General features: G+C 39.9%; 1 long non-coding RNA gene and 1 pseudogene across 2 annotated transcripts in view; both read left to right on the top strand.

Annotated features, from left to right (window-relative positions):
- The first annotated feature begins 11578 nt into the window (after positions 1–11578).
- On the top strand, positions 11579–12726 carry LOC140507531 (vesicle transport through interaction with t-SNAREs homolog 1B pseudogene; annotated as a pseudogene).
- Positions 12727–13133: 407 nt separating this feature from the next.
- LOC140504789 (uncharacterized) overlaps positions 13134–16310 on the top strand; it is a 69054-nt gene continuing 65877 nt past the window's right edge. For both annotated transcript variants that reach the window (XR_011967244.1, XR_011967245.1), the window contains exons 1-2: positions 13134–13777; positions 14958–15043. This is a non-coding gene — a long non-coding RNA (uncharacterized lncRNA). The remainder of the gene's footprint in view (positions 13778–14957; positions 15044–16310) is intronic.

The raw sequence follows: 16310 nt of genomic DNA on the forward strand, positions 1-16310 counted from the left end.
TTGGGGGCTTGTTAGACTGGCTCACTTCTAACAAAAGGATGGGTCTGTTCAGGGTATTTATTAGACTTAACAGGACAAAGGAAGTTCAGAGGTTCTAGAAGGCTCTGGAGACATTGGAATCAGGCATTTTAGAGGACTGGAAAATTCAGAGGCTATAGATTTATCAAGCAGCTTAGAAGACTCAGGAGATTCAGCAAGTTTAGGATACAAATTCCTTCCTTTGTTTCCCACGTAGAGCCCTCAGATTATTTAAAGAGAAGACTAGTCCAAAGATTCTTGTTCAGATATACATTGGATGAGGTCATCTCCATGGTTCCTTAGAAACTTGAGACTCTGTTGGGATTCAAGGGACTCAAAAGGCCAGAGATCTAAGGATGATGGAAGCACTAAGAGATCCACTGGGTCTCAGAGGTATTTCTCTAACTGTTGGTGATTAGCACGTCATTCCTCTTCAGTCTGTCCATACTCCTGATGTTCTTTGCCATGCCTCAGCTCTTCATTTGGAAGTCTCACTTCAGCCCTGGTATGAAGTACCCTGCAAAAAATCTCTCTCTCTCTCTCTGTCTCTCTCTCTCTCTCTCTCTCTAGGTGCCCAGGACAGCAGGGCATTGTCTTTCCTTGTATTTTTAATTACCTGACACTTAATAAATGCTTGTTAACTGACTGACAGCCTACTTTGGAAGGTTTTTGTTTGTTTTTTTTTTTATTTGACAGTCTGAATTTCTTCCTTTGGTTCATATCCTTTGACCACTGTAATAGCCTTCAAAATTGGTCCTTGTGCCTTCCCATTCCCATCTATCCTCTCACAGTAGCCAAAATGGTTTTCTGAACATCTGGTCAAGTCATGTCCTACCCTGCTCAATAAATTCAAGTGTCTTTCTGTTATCCTCAGAATCAAATAGTGTCTTTTCAAACATTTAGAGCTCTTTACAGCATAACTATTTCCTACTAGTTTTAGAAGAAATATTTTAAAATAATATTTTTCTCTGAAACTCTCCAAATTCCTAGAAAAAAAATGGGTGAGGGGAAAGACAAAAAAAAAAAAAAACCTTTTCTAAAAGAACTAATTAAAGGACAATCTCCTTGCTTCATTCCCTGAAGTAATCAGACTACAGTCCACCCCAATGGTGTCCTCTTCCACTCAACTGGAGGCATTGCCTCCTATTGAATTTCAATTCTAGATATAGATGTTTTGAAGTAACTCCATTGGTTCCTTAACAATGATGCTAGAGGAATGGGATAGAGATATGTTTGCACATCTATGCAGAATCCAGAACTATATCACTATACATGTTGACAATTTTTATCAGATTCCTGTACACCTAAAATTGTCTTACAACAAAATCATCTTGGAAGTTATGTACTAACTATATCCTCTTCTCTCCACCCACTTAGCAACCACTCTTTTCCAGTAAGAACATTAAAAAAAAACCTCTTCAAAAATTATATTCAACTAGCAAGTATTTCTTTAATAATCTCCTACCTTCTTCCTCTCATTCAAGAAAAGGAAGGAAAAAATCCTTGTAATAAATATTCATTATCAAATAAGATAAACTCTCCCATGAGCCTAAGTTATATCTGTTTACAACACTATTGTTATATCATAACTTTTTCTCCCAGTTCTGTTTACTTCTCTGAATCAGTTCATTCAAGTCTTCACAGGTTTCTCTGAAATTTTTGTTAGAGACACTCAAAAAAGATATCAAGAAAAATTTAATAAAAATGGAGTTCAGAGGAAGGAAGGCCTTCTATGTTCCTCACCCTGAAGGAATGGGTAGCTTCCAAAATGGCCACCAGAAGGACTATGACCAAGTCAGGATGAGGCAGGACCCTTATAGAATTCTGAACTATGGATTTTCCACAACACCATCCCCTGGCCATGAGACTTCATGTTCTCCTCTGGTAGGCTTTCCCTCAAACAACTTATTGACCATGTGCAGCACTTTTCTGACCTCCATCTCACTAGGTCACACATTGAAGTGTGGAAATAAAACTTACTTGCTGTTTTCCAACAAACTCCCTCCTTTTCTCTGTATTAAAAATTTTGTTTCCATACCTAAATCCAAACAATACCACCCCACTTTCTTTCCCCTACGAACTCTTCCCTTCATCTATCTCCCTTTTATATGAATATGGGAAGGGAGCAAGGTTGACCAACACATTGACAAATTACAAGGGGGCAGTCCCCTTGTTATAAGTACAGAAACAGATATTCAAAGGAAAAGGTAAATTAATGAACTGTCCATTTAGAGGTTCCATCTCATACAGTAGGACTGGGGAGGGACATCATCTGATGCAGTTTTCTGGTCTAGATGTTCCTGCAAGCAGTCTTCAACACTCAGCATCTTCTTCCCTTTATCTTCTTGTAGAAATCCAGATGTCGACTCTCCTACAAAACTGACCATAATACAATTCTAGATTACCATTCTGAAGCTTTATACACTTATCTTTCTTACAAAATCAAAATTGGATTTTCAGAGGAAGAAATTAAAGCTATCTATAATCATATGGAAAAATGTTCTAAATCACTCTTGATTAGAGAGATGTAAGTCAAAACAACTCTGAGGTACCACATCACACCTTCAGATTGGCTAACATGACAAAACAGGAATATGATAAATGTTGGAGAAGATGTGGGAGAGTTGGAACACTAATTCATTGTTGGTGGAGCTGTGAGCTCATCCAACCATTCTGGAGAGCAATTTGGAACTATACTGAAAGGGCCACAAAAGCATGCATACCCTTTGATCCAGCAATGTCACTCCTGGGACTTTATCCCAAAGAGATCATTGAAATGGGAAAGGGCCCCACATGTACAAAAATATTTACAGCAGCTGTCTTTGTGGTGGACAAAAACTGGAAATCAAGGGGATGCTCATCAGTTGGGGAATGGCTGAAGAAGTTGTGGCATATGAATGTAATGGAATACTATTGTGCTATGAGAAACAATGAACAGGAAGACTTCAGAAAAGCCTGGAAAGACTTATATGAACTGATGCTGAGTGAAAGGAGCTGAACCAAGAAAACACTGTACATAGCAACAAACACAGTGTATGAGGAATTTCTCTAGTAGACTTAGTACTTCATTAACATCCATGGACTTAAAAAATTTCCAACGGACTCTTGAAGCAAAACACATTCCACATCCAGAGAAAGAGCTAAGGAATTCGACTACAGAGAGAAACAGATAATTTTCTTTTGTATTATGTTATGTTTTGTTTTGTTTTATGGTTTCCCCCATTCATTTTAATTCTTCTAAGCAACATGCATTTAATAGGAATGTACTTGTCAAACCTATATAAGATTGTAACCCATCTCAGAGAGGGAGAGTGGAGGGAGGGAGCACTAAGGGGGAGGGAATGGAAAAAATTTAAGATATATGGAAGTGATTGTTGAACACTGAAAACAAATAACTCAACTTTAAAAAATTTAAAAATTACAAAAAAGAAATACAAGGGAAGCAACATGCTAAAACATGCCTAACCACTGGGGAAAAACACAACAAAAATGCCAACTTCTACTGGGATTCAGCTCACTTTCAAGTCATATGTGTGTAGAAAATAAACATAATTTGAGGTGTGTATGGAATACGATAATCTCACTGATTTGCTAGAAGGCCAGAGGAAGCCTCAATCTACCTGGATTGCTTTATTTTCTTGTTTTGACCCCCATATTTCAGCCTCATATACTGAAGTACTGATACTTGAAAACTTTCTTGAGATTTTTTTGACAGGGAGACAGGGCTATTGACAACTAGGGAAAATCAAGAAAGATTTTGATATAGGTCACACTTGAGCTGATCCTTTAAGGAACTTACTGATTTTCTGAAAAATTAATTAAAATATTCATGAATCTAATTTAAAAAATCAAAATTGGAACTTTGGCCAATTGTCATGTTTCAGAAATTCACATTAGAACCGGGCTTTTACATTTTACATTAATTCACTATTCATTTCCTCCATTAGGATAATGAGATTTCACTAAGGATTCAGTAACAGGCTCCAGTATTAACATAAATAGAAAACGTAATCATTTTTAACACAGTACATATCACATCATAAAATGATTCCAACTTCTGGTCATGTGACGCATCTTTTAAAGCATTCACAATATAGACCACAAACCATTTTTCTTTTAACATTAGTCAACTGAGAAGAAATAATAACTATGTATGCTAACCTCATAGATCCTCAATCTCTAATGCTTTCCCTGCCATGAGAGAGAAGAGGTCTTAGACTCCCTACCAAACTAAAGGTCTATAAAGTCATTGTACTGACTTCATTACTGTATGCCTATGAAACATGGATAGTGTACCAGAGCCATGAAAGCAAAAAAAATAGCTTCTGTTTGAATTGTTTTAGGAAGATTCTGAGGATCACCTGGCAGTATAAATTATCAGACACTGAGGTCATTTCTCAAACTAAACTGCCAAGCATTCAAACCATGCTTCAGAGAGCACAACACTGATGGGCTGGCCATGTTGTTCAAATTCAAAACATATTGTCAAAAAGACTATTTTATGAAGAACCTACACAGGGCAAGTGATCACTTGGTGGTCAGAAGAAGCAATACAAGGACATTCTCAAGGTCTCTCTCATGAACTTTGAAATTGATGGATTTACAAGTGAATTCTATCAAACATTTAAAGAACAGTTAATTCCAATATTATATAGACTATTTGGGAAAACTGGGGAAGAAGGAGTACTCCCAAATTCTTTTTATTATACAAATATGGTATTGATACCTAAACCAAGAAGAGTCAAAACAGAGAAAGAAAATTATAGACCAATTGCTCTAATGAATATAGATGCAAAACTTGAAATAAGATTTTAGCAAAAAGAATACAGCATCTTATCACAGGAATAATACATTATGATCAGGTAGGATTCATACCAGGAATGCAGGGCTGGTTCAATATTAGGAAAACTATTAGCATTATTTATCATAACAACAAAACTAACAGAAACTACATGATTATCTCAATGGATACAAAAAAAAGTTTTTGACAAAATATAACACCCATTCCTATTAAAAACACTGGAGAGCATAGTAATAAAGGGAACTTTCCATAAAATAATAAGAAGTATCTACCTAAACCTTCAGCAAGCATTATATGCAATGGAGATAAGATAGATGCATTTCCAGTAAGATCATTGGTGAAACAAGGATGTCCTTTATTACCATTATCATTCAATAAGGTACTAGAAATGTTATCTATAGCAATTAGAGAAGATAAAGAAATTAAAGGAATTAGAATAGGCAAAGAAGAAACTAAGTTATCACTCTTTGCAGATGATATGATGATATACTTAGAGAATCCCAGAGATTCCAGTAAAAAACTACTTGAAATAATAAACAACTTCAGCAGAGTTACAGGTTACAAAATAAACCTGCACAAATCTTCAGTATTTCTATATATTGCTAACAAAGCCCAACAGCAAGGGATAAAAAGAGAAATCCCATTTAAAGGTAGGGTAGACACTATAAAATATTTGGGAGTTTACCTGCCAAAACGAACCCAGGGTCTATATAGACACAATTACAAGACACTTTTCACAGAAATAAAGTCAGATTTAAGTAAGTGGAAAAACATTGATTGCTCATGGGTAGGCTGAGCCGATATAATAAAAATGACAATTCCACCTAAATTAATTTACTTATTTAGTACCATATCAATCAAACTATCAGATAATTATTTTCTAGAGCTAGAAAAAATGCTATCATCTGGAAGAATAAAAGGTATAAAATATCAAGGAGAATAATGAAAAGAAATGCTAGGGAAGGTGGTCTAGTGCTACCAGATCTCAAATTGTATTATAAAGCAGCAATTATCAAAGCCACTTGATACTGGCTAAGAAACAGAAGGGTAGACAAGTGAAATATGTTAGGTACTCAAGACACAGTAGACAATGAATATAGCAATCTCCTGTTTGGTAAACCCAAGGACCCCACCTTCTGGGATAAGAACTCACTGACAAAAATTGGATAACAGTGTGGCAGAAGCTAGCCATAGACCAATGCCTGATACTGTACACAAGAATAAAATCCAAATGGGTACACAATCTAGGTATAAAGATTGATACTATGGACAAATTTGTGGAGCAAGGAAGAGTGTATTTATCAGATTTGTGGGGAAGCGAAGAATTTTTGACTAAAGAAGAGATAGAAAGCATTATGAATTGCAAGATGGATAATTTTGATTACATTAAACTGAAAAGTTTTGCACAATCAAACCCAATGCAACCAAGATTAGGAGGGAAGCAGAAAACTGGGAAAGAATTTTGGCAGCTAGTGGCTGTGATAAAGGCCTCATTTCTACAATATATAGAGAACTTAGTCAAATGTACAAAAATACAAGCCATTCCTCAATAGATAAATGGTCAAAGGATATGAACAGGCAGTTTTCAGAGGAAGAAATTAAAGATATCTATAGTCATGTGAAAAATGCTCTAAATCACTATTGATTACAGAGATGCAATCAAAACAACTCTGAGGTACCACATCTCACCAATCAGGCAAATATGATAGAACAAGAAGATGATAAATGTTAGAGAGGATGTGGGAGAGTTGGAACACTAATTCATTGTTGATAGAGTCATGAGCTGATCCAACCATTCTGGAGAGCAATTTGGAACTGTGCCCAAACGGCTACAAAAATGTGCATACCCTTTGACCCAGCGATATCACTTCTAGGACCGTATCCCCAAGAGATTATTAAAAATTGGAAAGGATCCCACATGTACAAAAATATTTATAGCAGCACTCTTTGCAGTTGCCAAAAACTGGAAATTGAGGGAATGTCCATCAGCTGGGGAATGGCATGTGAATGTAATGGAATACTATTGTGCTATAAGAAATGATATGCAGGAAGACTTGAGAGAGGCCTGCAAAGACTTATATGATCTGATGCTGAGTGAATGGAGCAGAACCAGGAAAATTTTGTGCACAGCAATGACCACCTTGTGCGAGAGGTTTTTCTGGTAGACTTGGAACTTCCTTGGAATGCAAGGACTTAAAAACATTCCCAATGATCTTTTAAGGCAAAATGCCTTCCACATCCAGAGAAAGAGCTATGAAATTCAATCGCAGAATGTAGCAGATTATTTTGTTTTATATTACGTTTTGGTTAATTATATGATGTCTCCCATTTGTTTTAATTCTTCTACACAGCATGACTATAGTGAAAATGTATTTAGTAGGAATACATATATAGAACCCGTATAAAATTGTATGCCATGTCAGGGAGGGAGGGAGGAGGGAGGGGAAAAAAATAAAAATCCAAATTATGTGGTAGTGATTATGGAAAACTGAAATTAAATAAAAGTAATAATAAAAAAAGAACTTTGAAATTGATTGTGTGACATGGGAGACATGGTCACAGAACTGCTCAACCTGGCCTGCCTACTCATAGAAGATGCTGTGCTTTAATGAGCAAAACAGAACTGAAAACAGCTCAAAGGAATCATAGAACGCACAAACTTAGAGTATACACCCCCCAAATATTCACATGGACTATTTGTGCCCAATCTGTGGTAAAGCATTCCAAGTTTGTATTGGTCTGATCAGCCACAGTCGGACATGTTGAAACTTGGCTTTTTAATAAGGATGTCATTTTGATCCTCTTGGAGAAAGTAGGACAAGAATCACCAGCTACCACCATTGGGATGACCTGGTGCCTCAGGTGAATGCCAGGGAAACTGAGTCATGTGGGAAAATCCAGGGGCCTTTCTTTCGTGGGCACCAATCCTAAAGATATGGTCTTTCCTTTTAGGCGCTCAGATCTCATTCCCATCACCCCCCCTCAAACAAATGGGCCCCAAATTCTTTTGGGGCAAGGGACAAAGGTCTTGGCTTCTGAAACTGTTTCCTGTTGGCAAGAGGCATAGAGCTATCCCTGCCTCCAGTAGATCCCAGAGAGGAGATTGACTGGAACAGAGCACAGGGTACATCCAGGGAACAATGAGTGGACATAGGCTGGTACCTACTATTTGCTCCCAATTAGATGTAAACGGCTTGTAGTCTGGAAGACACAACAAATCTAACAAGCAACTCTGCAAGGCCCACATATAGGGAGGAGTAAAAGTGCAAGAGTCCTATTGAATGCATTTCTGAAGTACTTTACACAGAGAATCAGGATCTCATGATTAACATGATAAAACTACAATTTCAAGCTGGAGCAGGATTGCTCCAGTTTGGAAGCTGGCTGGCTTTTGACCTCTTACTGTCTTGATGAGTACCAGTGAAGCTCATACTGTAGCTGCTGCCTCTCTCCCTTCCTTCCTTTTGACAGGTAGAGGAGGGTGAAACTCTCTTCTCCTAGTCTGATCTGGGATAAAAGGGGTTAACAGAAAAATTCAGGGCTGTTTGCAATCCACACACTGAAATACCGTCTTCACTCCAGGGAAGGGAGTGACCTGGATTGTATGGAGATGAGGCAAAACTCCTTAATGATCCATCATAAAAGCTCCAGTATCTAACATGTTTTTAGCTGTTCTAACTTTTCACACAGTAGCCTTAGCCTGGTCAGAGCCAAGACTATAACAAGAATCTTAAAAAAACTTTTTTGAACTTTTACAATTTATCTTCTAGAGGGAAAGGAGTAAGTAAGCCTTAGAAAACCAAAACATGCCTGCAGTTTCCCCAATTCCCTAGCATCCAAGAGAAATGAAAAAATTTGGCATGTACTTCCAGATAGGGTCTCCATACTCTGTGCTGCAGAAGGTGTGTCCAGGTCCATGGTCTTGCACCAAACTGCTGGACCCAGAGCCTGAGAACATCAGGCTGGATTTGAGGAAGCCTCATAACTGTCTAACATGAATGGAATCTGAGAGCGTCAGATATGAAAAGAACCTCCAGATTTTTCTAGGTGCTTAGAGAGTGACTGCAACTGCAAAGTGTAAAAGGGATAGAGAGAGAGAGGGGAGGCTTACACACCTTCAGGTCCTGGCTGGAGAAGCACTTGAGATAAGGCAGTTTCCTGGTGAGGGAACCATATATTGGGGTCTAGGTGTGCTGGGAGCCATGAAATTATAAGTGGCAAAAGGCATGGGTCTGCCTTGACACAATTTGTCTCAAGCCTTCTTTCAGTCAGAGACAAGTTTTATTAAAACACCATTTGAGGTGGGCAAAATTCCTATTAAGTCTGCAATACTGTCCAAATTTTAAGAATCTTGACATTTGTGGTGCTTGTATTGACCAGTGGGCCAGATTCTTAAGGAATCTGGACAATTGGTAGACAAGACTCATCCCTTTTTATAGTGAAAGGGATTGTGAGAAGCTTTAGATGTGATCTAGGAGTGGCCAATAGGCTGAGGGAATAGAGAATAGGTCTAAATGGAATTAAAGACTGGCAAATAGCTTGGAGTGGGGCCTGGTGCTGATGAAGGCCACAATGAAAGGGCAGTTAAAAGAATTATACTGGGCAGGGCGGGTGTCTCCAGTGTACACCATGGACTGGGTCATGTGGGAAAGTTCAAGGGTTTTCTTTTTGGGGGTTCACCCCAAAGACTGGATCTTTTCCTTTTAGGGGTTCAGATCCCATTTTCATCAATCACATAATGCTTGGGCTATTCCATGTTGGTTGGTTTCCCTTCTTTAAATCTCTTCCCATTCCAAGCCATTCTCCACTCTGCTGTCAAATTAATGTTCTTAAAGTGCAAATCTTACCATGTCACTTCAACTTCTATTTTCCTTCTATCTACCCCAGTGTTTCCCTACTGTCTGTAGGAGTAAATGAAAAATCCACTGTTATTCAAAATCCTTCAAAACTTAGTCCTCTCCTACCTCTGCAGTTTTCTCTCACCTTCTTTCTCACCAAGCTCTGCCATCCAGTGACACTGACCTCCTTATTTGCCTCCTTCTTTCTTGAACAAAAGGAACCTCACACTCCAGGCATTTTTCCTGGCTATCCCCCAAGCCTGGAACTCTCTCCCTCATCATTTCAGTCTCCTGGCTACTTGGGTGTCTAAGTTGCAGATAAAATCCCACCTTCAGGGAGAAGCTCCTCCTATTCCCCTTTAATGCTAGTGGTCTCTCTCTTTCCCTCCCTCCTTCCCTTCATCATTTTCCCCTCCTCTTCCCTCTGTGAATTCTTTCCTGCTCCCATACTGAGGAGAAAGATCACAGTTCATTCTCACTGTGGGTACCCCACAGGGTACCATGAACTGAATCAGTGAGGGAAAATGACATCCTTGCTTTTCTCTCCCTCTCTTTTACTTCTGGAGACTGGGGGTGTTTCTTTCTTTTTGATCTCAGCTGTCAGCAGTTTTGGGTGCTACTGGTGATCCCCAACTAATTTCAGTTAGTTTTGGGAATATGAGCCATGGAAATAACATTGCAGATGAGACAGTGTAGACAACCAGCTTGGCAGGAAAGCCCAAAGAAAGCAGGATACCTAAGATTGGAGCTCAAGGAGGGGTTTTGGACTTGGAAATTAGAGCTGAGCTAAGCAATGAACCCTCCCCAGAGACCAAATTAGAATACAGGAAAGATGATGCTTTTCATGGGCTGGGAAGCTGTTTGTATATTTTTTATTATACATTATGAAATAAATAAACTAAACTGACAGTGGCTAAATGGAACTAGGGTGCATGAAATGATCCATACAATCAAAGGGAACAACATCAGTTGTGAGTGAGATGAGGAAACTGTCAAGACTTTCCATAATAAAAATATGGGGATATTGAATTTTCTAAATAAAATGTCTTTTCCATAAGGCCTCTCCCCCTAGATACATGAGTTTCAGGAAGCCAAAGCTTGTGAGCAGTCAGTTGCCTCCTTCACCTACCAGCTTTCTTTCCGAAAGTGCTGTGGACTATAGTCCAAATTTGGAACTTACCCAGTTCTCCCCTGTGTTTGTTGTACTGTTGCCACATCAACACAGCTTCCCCTTTTCCCCCTCCCTTCCTTTATAGAAAAGCTATATCAGCAGTTAAGTTAGGTATTAAATTAGGTAACTGTGCTAGGATAGGTCAAAATTTCCCGAGGTTTGTCTAGTTTTTTCTGCTTAGATTGTAAGTCCACCTCCCAGCCAATGGAGAGGCGGGATAGTGGGGAGGTGGGCTCCTCTGCATTAGGGAATAAGATTGTGCTCTGATTTTTGTAAATTGCCTCCTTCCATCAGATTAATCCCATCCTGGTGGAGGGACACCCCTTTCACGCGAGAATTGTAAGAAATCATTTTTTGTTCTTATGGAGAAGCCTCTTCATTTATTTAAAATTTTGAGTAAGGTTCTTTTATCCCATACAGTTGGGACTCTAGCCATTGACAGGGAACCCAGGCAACCACAACACCTTTGAAGGTGCTAGAGAACCCTGCAGGAGTAGTTAAATAACATGTGCCAAGCCCACAGGCAGTTAGGACCAGGGTAGTCAATGTTATGTGATTATCTACAATTTATCTTGACTGTATCTGATTGGTACGTAGTTGTTCTCATGTCAGAGAACATTAGAAGGAGTTTCTTAAGAAGAGAGACTTTTTTTGTCCATGATGCTTAGCATAGTGCCTGGCACATAGGAGGCCCTCAATAAATGCTTCCTGATTGACTGACTGAAAATGAATTTGAGATATATAAGAATAATGAGGTAATTTGCGAAATAGATTCAATTGAATAAAAGGAAATTAGATCTGGGAACCATCTGAAACATGGTTTGCAAGCAAAGAAACACATGGCTGTCATGTTTAAAAGGAAGTGAAATACTGAATCAGTATGTAAAGAGATGAAATTCTGGGATTTGCGCACAGTGGTTGGGGGTAAAGCATGATTAGCGTCTGAAAAGGTAATTTTGAAAATTCGTAGTTTACAATGACAAACTGTAGACATGAAGTTCAGTCAATAGATTACAAGAAACGCACAAAAGTGCTCTTAAAAATAAAAAGTATAGGCGACGGTCGAACTAGCCGGAGGCCATAGAGTCGAGATAAGGCAGTTGAGCCCGATGCTGGGCTAGAAGGCGGCCCCTCGGCCCGGGACCTCGGCCCTGCCGGGCTGGGGGAAGCTCGCCCTACGCCACGGCGGCTGCTGTGTCCTCAGAGCCTTTCGAGAAGTTGCACGAGATCTTCCGCGGGCTGTAGGGTGAGCTGCGCGGGGTCCCCGACAGGCTCCTGGGAACCGGGGGGACCGAAGAGAAAAAGAAGTTAATCAGAGATTTTGATGAAAAGCAACAGGAAGCAAATGAAACGTTGGCAGAGATGGAAGAGGACTTACGCTATGCCCCGCTGTCTTTTCGTAAGCCCGTGATGGCCAAGCTTCGAAGCTACCCAAGAGACCTGGCCAAGCTCCAGCGGGAGGTGAGGAGCGCTCCACTGACAGTGCCACCTGGGGGCCGAGGAGACAGCAGATATGGGGCACATACCGTAGAAGACGAGCACATGAATCTGCTGCAATCTCAAAGGGCATTACTTCTACAAGGCACTGAAAGCCTGAATCGAGCCACTCAGAGCATTGAACGCTCCCACCGGATTGCTGCTGAGACAGATCAGACTGGTTCTGAGATAATTGAAGAACTAGGGGACCAAAGAGACCAGCTGGAACGCACAAAGAGCCGACTGGTGAATACAAATGAAAACTTGAGCAGAAGCCGAAAGATATTGCGTTCAATGTCTAGAAAAGTGGCAACCAATAAACTGCTGCTTTCCGTGATTATCCTTCTGGAGCTGATCATCTTGGGAGGTCTTGTCTATTACAGGTTCTTTCGAAAAAAATAAATTCCCTGCCTCTTCTCTGCCTTCCTTGTGGATCTCTAAATCAAAGAGCTAAAGGACCATCTTCACTGCTATGGGCTAGCAGTTGAAGCACTCAGACTGTGTGTAAGAGAGAAGGCAGACGACGATTGGAAATGTGAAGTAATGGTAGCAAGGCTGGGGTGCTATGCCAAGGTAACAAATGCTGTGTTTATTCTTTAAATGTATAGAGTATTCTAATATATTCACTCACAATGAACTAAATACAGCCAGTTACAGAATACAGTAACATTGGTCTTCCAAAATGAGAAGGGATTTTTTTTTCAACAATTGGGAGAAAAATGCCCTAATGAGGGCAGTATTGACATGGCCGATTTTAATATCCCTTTAAATGCCTCTGTAGAACTCTGGAATGCCCATTGTGGAAAAATCACGTGGAAAAAACACTCCCTAAATTCGAACACATTCTTCACTGTCGGATTCATCTGCTGAACTGGGAGTGGGGAGATGGTCATAACCATCGTGCTGGCCTTCCCTCTTCCGGACGAAGCTTGAGGCGATCACATCTACAGCCAGCCCAGCTGTGGCTTTCACTTCGTCTGCAGAAGTAGCCAAGAGAGGATTGACTTCAGCTAGATCCAGGGCCGACAGCAAACCTGAGGGAGCAGAGCCACACAAACTATATGATATGATCCCTCCTACCAAAGAGGTCAAGTCAATAGGACTGGGATAGAAAGGTAGCCAGCCTTGAACTGTTTATTTCAGGGGTGGAAGTACATCTTAATGATTTAGCTGCTATGTTTTATGAATGCAGCTTTTGCTCTAGAAAGTAAAAGTGGAACTGAAATGACAAAAAAATAAAAATAAAATAAAAAGTATATACTAAAAAGTTGACTGCAGAAAGTAGAATTAATTCATTTGGAACTCAGAGAAGTGGCTTCCATTTCCAGTTCCCTAACAGGAATCTCTCAAGACAAAACCATGTGAGAGTCTCATTTTTACCACAGATCAAAATCTCCAGCCAGGACCAACTTTACTAAAGGGAAGAGAAAAACAAAATCTGAGGATTTCAGAAAGGAAAAATGCAAGACAAAGGTGAGTGTAGACCTTATTGTAATGACAGAACAGTGAGACTGACATGCCAAGAAATCTGGGAAAGACACAGGGAAAATTTCCTATTTCCTCTTCAGAGTTTTTATCAGTAGTTTCCAAGATGAATTTTAGATTCTGCTAACCTCTCTTAATTTGCATCTTTGAAGATGCAAAAAAAAAAAAAAAAGTGACATAACTTAAGAGACTTAGACTGTCCTGCCTCCCATATCATCTTAGATCCCACTGCACACATTATTGGCTGTTTCTTGCAACAGATGACCCATCTCCTGCCTCTTTTCCTGGCCACTGGTTGCCTATGGCTGGGCCCAGAACTCTCCCCTTGTCTCCATCTCCCAGTTTCCCTGGCTTCCTTGAAGATAATTCAAATTTTACCTTCCTGATTCCTCCTTCTCCCTCCCTTCATCTGTTAATGCCTTCCCTTTTGAGATTACCTTCTACCTTCCCTTTAGGTTAGGTTGTTGTCCTGCATTCTCAAAGAGGACCAAAATGTTATCCCCATGATAAAGTCAAGTTTATCATGTGTCTGACTGTGTCTGACCATTGATCAGACCAACACAAGCTTGGAATGCCATACCACAGATTGGGCACAAATAGTCCGTATGAACATTTGGGGTAGATACTCCAAATCTGCACATCCTATATTTCCTTTGTGCTGTTCAATTCTACTTTGCTCACAGAGCACAGCACCCTTTCTGATGTGGGTATCAATGCTGTGCAGTCATGGGACAGTGTCTCCCATGTCACACAATCAAATCCAAAGTTCTTGAGAGAGACCTTGAGAGTGTCCTTGTATCGGTTCTTCTGACAACCATGTGATCACCTGCCCCATGTGAGTTCTCCATAAAATAGTCTTTCTGGCAAGCATACATTTTGCATTCAAAAAGCATGGCCAGGCCATCAGAGTTGTGCTCTCTGAAGCACAGTTTGAATGCTTGGCAGTTTAATTCGAGCAAGGATGTCAATGTCTTGTACCTTATCCTGCCAGATGATCTTCAGAATCTTCCCAACACAATTTAAAGGGAAGCAATTCAGTTTCCTGGCATGGCTCTTGTACACTGTCCATGTTTCACAGGCATACAACAATGATATCAGCACAATGGCTCTGTAAACCTTCAATTTGGTAGTCAGTCTAATACCTCTTCTCTACCATACTTTCCTTCAGAGCCTCCCAAACACTGAGCTAGTTCTGACAATGTGTGTGTCAGCTTCACTGTCAATGTGTACATCCCTGGAAAGTACACCACCAAGGTAAGTGAACTTATCTACAGCATTCAAAACTTCTACAATTGTTGCCTGATGGTTCCACATATGGATGGTGTGGTGGTGGTTGATGGAGCACCTGTGTTTCCTTGGTGTTAATTATTAGGTCAAAATTAGCACAGGAAGCAGAGAATTGATACATAGTTTGCTGCATCTCAGCTTCAGAGGCTGCATTGAGTGTACAATCATCTGCAAACAGAAAATCATGCACCAACACTCCTTCCACTTTGGTCTTGGGTTGTAGACTTTTCAAATTGAAGAAATTATCATCAGTGCTATAGCTTACCTTGATGCTGTATTCATCCTCATTGAAAACTTTTGACAACATGGCTGAAAATATCATGCTAAAAAGCAAGCACACAGCCTTGTTTAACTCCATTGGTTACTGGGAATGCATGAGAGCATTGTATACTATCTAGAGGCCAGGCAAAAAAAGCATCACGAAATAGATGCAAAATACTGCTGAACTTCACTGGGCAACCAAATTTTGACACAATTTTCCTTAAGCCCTGATTACTAAGAGTATCATAACTAAAATACACTTGGTCAGATCTACAGATATTGTGTATAGGCTTCTGTTCTGCTGTAGCATTTCTCCTGGAGTTGTTGGGCAGAAAACACCATATCAACTTTTCCTTGGTCCTTTTTGAAGCCACACTGGCTCTCAGGCATATGACCATCTTCCAGTTGAAGGATCAGCTTATTAAGGAGAACTCTAGGAATAATCTTGCCAGCAATGATTAACCCCCTGTGGTTGCTGCAGGACAATCTACTCCCTTTATCTTTATAGAGATGGACAATGGTAGCATCCTTGAACTCCTTGGGGACAACTTCCTCTTGCCATATAACCTGGAAAATTTCAGTCAGCTTTTGTATGAACAATGGTTCACCTACCTGTAAACCTCAGCTGTTATAGAATCAGCACCAGGTACTTTGCCACATGAAAGGAGCCTAATGGCATTCAAAACCACTTCTTCAGTTGGAAGTTCATCTAAGGAGGGATTGACTTCACCCTGAGATAAAGGTAAATGGACTCAGCATTTAATTCCATCAAAAGTAAAGTACAAAGTAAAGCTTAGAGAGATGCCAGATTCCTGGCTCAGTAAAAAGGGAGATGGAATTCAGTTTTATGCTGATAGTGACTACCCAAAGCACTTTTATGATTCCCTGAAAGTCATTCATGAACCAAAAATATATTCTGCAATACAACTACTTAGTGTTGATGGAGCCACATTGATTAGTGATAAGGACCATC

This window comes from Notamacropus eugenii, chromosome 5, assembly GCF_028372415.1.
Source record: "Notamacropus eugenii isolate mMacEug1 chromosome 5, mMacEug1.pri_v2, whole genome shotgun sequence".
NCBI lineage: Eukaryota > Metazoa > Chordata > Mammalia > Diprotodontia > Macropodidae > Notamacropus > Notamacropus eugenii.